Source organism: Lutra lutra, chromosome 3, assembly GCF_902655055.1.
Source record: "Lutra lutra chromosome 3, mLutLut1.2, whole genome shotgun sequence".
Classification (NCBI taxonomy): Eukaryota; Metazoa; Chordata; class Mammalia; order Carnivora; family Mustelidae; genus Lutra; species Lutra lutra.
In genome coordinates this window covers 113,056,503-113,062,502 of record NC_062280.1, presented here as the reverse complement: position 1 = coordinate 113,062,502, position 6,000 = coordinate 113,056,503, and the positions used below count along the sequence as shown (strand labels likewise).

The following is a 6,000-nucleotide window of genomic DNA, read 5'->3' as shown; positions in this document are numbered from 1 at the left end:
TACCACCCATCACTGCTCCTCCCACTCCCACCTCTACATATTCTTTTAGGGGGGTATATATACCTCCACATATCCTAGTGTTAAAAACAAGACCACCATAAAATGGTGTCACTTATGTTTAGCCCCACATCACCAGAAGAAGACTTAAGGTAACTGTAATTTGGGTTCTCCCAGAAATGGGATCTTACACCAATCAGTAAATCACCTAATCAGTACTAGTTAGGTAATTTGCCTGATAGACCCCCTGCCATCTTCTAAAGCAAAGTGACTTTGCCATGACAATCTACCTTTGTCTAGTATAACTTCCTTATTCTCACTCCTATCTGCCTATAAAACTTTTTCATTTTAAAACTTTATTTTTTAAGTCATCTCTTTGCCCAATGTGGAGCTCAAACTCATGACCCAGAGATCAAGAGTTGCATGCTCTAAAGGGAGCCAGGAGACCCAATATTTTAAGATTCTTGATTCATATTGCCATATTATTAGAAGTTAGAAGACCACTTGTTTGGAAGTTGTATTCTAAACTTCATATAAATGGGATCATTTAGTGTTCTCTTTTGAGCCAACTCAACAGTGTTTGTGATATGCATCCAAATTGTCGTCTTTTTCAGTAATTATTTCCCATGGGTGGGTAGTAGTTCACTGTAGAACCACAATACAATTCATTTACTGGCACAACTACTGATTTGGGTTACCAGTGATTGATTACTCTGATCAAAGCTGCTATGAGGGGCACCTGGGTGGCTCAGTGGGTTAAGGCTCTGCCTTCGGCTCAGGTCATGATCTCAGGGTCCTGGGATCGAGTTCTGCATCCTCCTCTCTCTCTCTCTCTCTCTCTGCCTGCCTCTCTGCCTACTTGTGATCTCTGTCAAATAAATAAAATCTTTAAAAAAAAACACTGCCATGAACACTCTTTAAAAAAAAAAAGATTTTATTTATTTATTTGACAGACAGATCACAAGTAGGCAGAGAGGTAAGCAGAGAGGCAGGCAGAGAGAGGAAGGGAAGCAGGCTCTCCGCCGAGCAAAGAGCCTGATTCGGGGCTTGATTCCAGGGCCCTGAGATCATGACCTGAGCTGAAGGCAGAGGCTTTAACCCACTGAGCTACCCAGGCACCCCACGAACACTCTTGTACAAGCCGTGGGTAGATGTATGCACTCATAACATTTGGAAGGAATTGCTGGGTCGCAGGGTGAGTAAGACTTAGCTCTGACAAGCACTGTTAAACAGTTTTCCAAAGTGGCTGTACTACTGGGTACAGTTTTTACAACCTGGTCTGAGAGGAAAGGAGATAACCTACCGGCGCTATTTGCATCAAGTAATGTAAGCAACTGGCGCCTGGATGGCTCTCTGCTCAGCCGGTAGCCTGTTCCCCGTCCCCGCCTCCTCGCCTGACTCTCGGCCTACTTGTGATCTCTGTCAAATAAATAAATAAAATCTTAAAAAAAAAAAAAGTAATGTAAGCAACTTCGTGCTTGACTAAGCTGGGTGCTTTCATTTAAAAGCTCAAAATACGAAAACAAAACAAAAAACCCCAAAAATAAAAGCTCAAAATACGGTCAGGCAGAAGCCTCAATTTCATAGACTCGGCAAAGCCAAGTGCCTTGCCCACAATTTCACTGTTGGGGGGTGAGGGGGAGGTGTCTTGGCCACATACTTTAAGTGTCGCATCGACCCGGAAGAAATTTCTATAATCTACTTATTTATTTGACAGAAGCACAAGCGGGCAGAGCGGCAGGCAGAAGGAAAGGGAAATGCCGGTTCCCGCTGAGCAGGGAGCCCCAGGCGGGCTCTATCCCAGGACAACCCGGATCCGGTCATGGTCCGAACTGAAGGCAGCTGCTCAACCGGCCAGAGCCACCCAGGCACCCCCTCAGCAAATTTTTCTTTTTTAAGATTTTATTTTTATTTATTTGACAGAGAGAGATCACAGGTAGGCAGAGAGACAGGCAGAGAGAGCAGGGGAAGCAGGCTCCCCACTGAGAAGAGAGCCCGATGTGGGGCTGGATCCCAAGACCCTGAGATCACGACCTGAGCCGAAGGCAGAGGCTTAACCCACTGAGCCACCCAGGCGCCCCACCTGAGCAAATTTCTTATTCAAACTTTAAAACGGGGTTGTTTCTGAGAGCATTAAGTTTAGCTCACAGTGTGAAGAAAGCACGACAAACCGTCCTGGCCTCCAACCTGCTCCGCCGATTTCCTCTCAGCGGGAACAAAGGAAGCTCTCCCTCAGGCGGCGTGGGGTATCTGGCCGAGTCCCGCCCCTCACCTAAGCCCCTGCGCAGATTGAGGCCGACGGAGCTAAGAGCCAGGCGCGCATGACGTATAACGACCGACGGTGCGTGATGACGCCAGGGCGTGCGGTCGGTGGCTCGTAGGGGAAGATGGCGGCTGCTCCTTTGGAAGAGAGGGATTGAGACGGGTGGAGGGAAAAGGCCAGGCGGGAGAGACGTTCTCGACAGTGAAGACAAACCCTTCGCACACTATTCATTAGGAGCTCTGCTCAGCGCCGGAGGGTGAGTGCAGCGGCGGCACGGGACCCTTCGCCTGCAGCAGGCGGCGGCACTTTCCGCCATTTTCAAGCTCGGCCGTTGCGTGCTTTGGGGGCCTGGAGGGGCGCCTGGGGACAGGTTGGGAGAACGAGGACGATCGTCGTCGGGAGGGCCTATTGAGGCTAGTTCGAGCTTTAGGGGAGGGAGCTGGAGGCTTGAGGCAGAGCGGGGAAGGAGGGCAGGGTAGGACTAAGGCTCCTGACTGGGAACCGGTGGCGACAAGAAGACGTAGGTAGTGTAGGCCACGGATAAGACGTAAAGTTTGGAGAAGGGAAACGCGTTAAACATTTGGGGCGGGAGTGGAAGGGGTTGAGCCGAGAGTTGAATCGTACTTGGCTTTGGTTGGTTCAAGGGGTCTCGGGGAGTGAATGCGAAACCTGTGAAACAGCGGGAGGTTAGCCTTGATATTATCGTGGCTTGAAATTGGTGTTTTTAACAGGGATGAGTCCACAGTTTGACAAGAAAAAACCCTCCTCCTTTGGAAAAGTTACATTTCTGTTTTGTTTGCTTTAGATCATGCTATCTGTCAGTGTCCCTTAACTCCCTCCATATCTCCGGTTTTAAATTGCTTTCTGATAACCAGATATTTTAGGATCTTAGAAAACTTTATTATTTTTTTTTTTTTTTAGAAAAGAAAATAAATATTGATACTAGGTTGTTGTAACCCTTGTGGTTAGTGGCCCTTCCGTGGAAAGAGGAAGGTGGGTCTATAGGGAATTCCGTAATTGGATCAGTTTAAATCACATCATAAAAGTTACTTGTAGAAAGCCTGTCAATGTTTTCAAGTAATTTATGCACACATGACGTTACATTAACTGTTCAGGAACTTAGGAAGACGTTCGAGTATGAACAAAAAAGCCCGGGGAATACCTCTTGAGAGCGCTGAGTTGACTTTTAAGTACGCTCTGGAAATCTGGTGCATGCAGTATATTTTGCCTGTGAGCGTGGTGCGGTGGCAGGTCTATTTAATTCAAACAAAACTTTTAGAGACTTAGTTAAAAGGAAGCATATTAATTGTTCCCATGGTGGCATTTTTCTTTTCCTAATCTTAATTGCATCTGACATCCATTTTTAATCACCATAAGATACTTTTTGCCCCCCCCCTTTTTAAAAGATTTTATTTATTTATTTGACAGACAGAGATCACAAGTAGGCAGAGAGGCAGGCAGAGAGAGAGAGGAGGAAGCAGGCTCCCTGCTGAGCAGAGAGCCCGATGCGGGGCTCGATCCTAGGACTCTGGGATCATGATCCAAGCCGAAGGCAGAGGCTTTAACCCACTGAGCCACCCAGGCGCCCAACTTTTTGCCCTTTTTAATGGCCTCTTTGCCTAAAAGATGAAATACTGTATCGATTTGAGTTTGTGCAGAGGTTTGAAGTTACATATTTAGCATATTTTATTGGAATTTACAGAAAAATTTTATCTTTCTGTACTAGTGGTAAGAGTATTGGTAGGAAGTTGGCCTTATATCACAATGAGTTAGTTACAAATAAATTCCTATCTATGATGTTGATGACTTAACTTGCATTCTTTGGTTGGTGAAAAATATTAAAAGGTCAGATTTTGTCATCATAGTTGTATCTTGACCTACGGCTTTAATTACACTTTTACTAACCACTTAAGGTGCTTATTCATAGTTCTCTTTGCTAAGTAGTGTCCACATTTTTCACATTACTTTGGGAAAACATGTTATTTATTGCCCACATTCAGACTGTTTCGTATTTCTGAATAAGGAATTAAGGTCATAATAAAGCATGCTTGCTTTCTTTCTAAAGATTTTATTTATTTGACTTTTTAAAAAAATTTTATTTAGTGGGGCGCCTGGGTGGCTCAGTGGGTTAAGCCGCTGCCTTCGGCTCAGGTCATGATCCCAGGTCCTGGGTTCGAGCCCCACATCGGGCTTTCTGCTCAGCAGGGAGCCTGCTTCCTCCTCTCTCTCTGCCTGCCTCTCTGCTTACTTGTGATTTCTCTCTGTCAAATAACTAAATAAAATCTTTAAAAAAAATTTTATTTAGTTATTTGACAGAGATCACAAGTAGGCAGAGAGGCAGGCAGAGAGAGAGGAGGAAGCAGGCTCCCTGCTGAGCAGAGGGCCCGATGTGGGGCTCGATCCCAGGACCCTGAGGTCATGACCCGAGCCGAAGGCAGAGGCTTTAACCCACTGAGCCACCAGGCGTCCCTGACTTTTTTTTTTTTTTTAATTTTATTCATTTATTTGACAGATCACAAGTAGGCAGAGAGGCAGGCAGAGAGAGAGGAGGAAGCAGGCTCCCCGCTGAGCAGAGAACCCGATGCGGGGCTTGATCCAAGGACCCTGGGATTATGACCTGAGCTGAAGGCAGAGGCTAGATTTTATTTATTTGAGAGAGAGAGTGCACGAAGTGGGGGTGGGGGGTAGAGGGAGAAGCTCACTCCCCACTGAGCAGAGAGTGGAAGGCAGAAGCTTAACTTGCTGAGCTACCCAGGTACCCCCATAGTAAAGCTTTAAAACTACAACATATATATTGACAGAAATACTAGTGAAAGTCTTTCACTTACAAATATATATACGGAGTCCTTTTGAGATTGCTTAGCAAAAAATTAGGACCTTTGCAACTGTTTTTAGATAAAGTATTTGTAGTCTGCAGATTAGAAATCTTCATTACCAAAGTAAATTTACTTAAATTCATAAACTTAACACTTGTTTACGCATTTCAGATTTGTTGTAAAGTTCTGGATTTTCCTTAGTTTTCTGTCAAACATTATTCCAAGATTTTATTTGTTGAAACATTTCTTTTTTTAAAGATTTTATTTATTAGAGAGAGAGAGACCCCACAAGTAGGCAGAGAGTCAGGCAAAGAGAGAGTGGGGGAGGCAGGCTCCCTGCTGAGCAGAGAGCCTGATGCAGGGCTCCATCCCCAAACCCTGAGATCACAATCTGAGCTGAAGGCAGAGGCTTAACCCGCTGAGCCACCCAGGCGCTCCTGTTTGTTGAAACTTTTGCTTGTGAGAGGTCTTATATCTGGATTTGTGTGTGTCTGTGTGTGGAATGGTGAAAGTTTCTCTGTTGCTGTGATGTGTTGTGTGACAAGTAAGTTGCCAGACCATAGTTTTAATGCTGAAAGGTATTTGATCTTTGTCTTTGACAGTGACGTAAGTTAAAACCTTTTCTCCGTGAACACACTCTGGTTGATAACATTTCTGTCCCCATTGCAAAAGACTTACATTAACATTGGTCTTAGACACAGAAACTCTTAAGTATGTTGGAAAAGTCTTACCTCATTACTCTCTTCCTTTCTGGTCCTTGAACATTTTATGTAGTATTTTCTGTTGGAGGACTGACTTCATAATGTTTGTATTGTACCTTATATGCATAATTTAAGTGCTTATAAATTCTTAGAGCCTGGTTAGTATTGGAAAGGGGATGGCTTTCAGCAGTAGACAGGCTTAGTTTTGAGTGCCAGGTTCACC

At 44.8% G+C, this 6,000-nt stretch overlaps 1 protein-coding gene across 11 annotated transcripts in view; it reads left to right on the top strand.

Annotated features, from left to right (window-relative positions):
• The first annotated feature begins 2,339 nt into the window (after positions 1-2,339).
• The window catches only part of WDR33 (WD repeat domain 33), a 124,494-nt gene continuing 120,833 nt past the window's right edge, over positions 2,340-6,000 (top strand). For all 11 annotated transcript variants that reach the window (XM_047722723.1, XM_047722722.1, XM_047722724.1 and 8 more), the window contains exon 1: positions 2,340-2,516. The gene's annotated coding sequence lies outside the window, so the exon portion shown is untranslated. The remainder of the gene's footprint in view (positions 2,517-6,000) is intronic.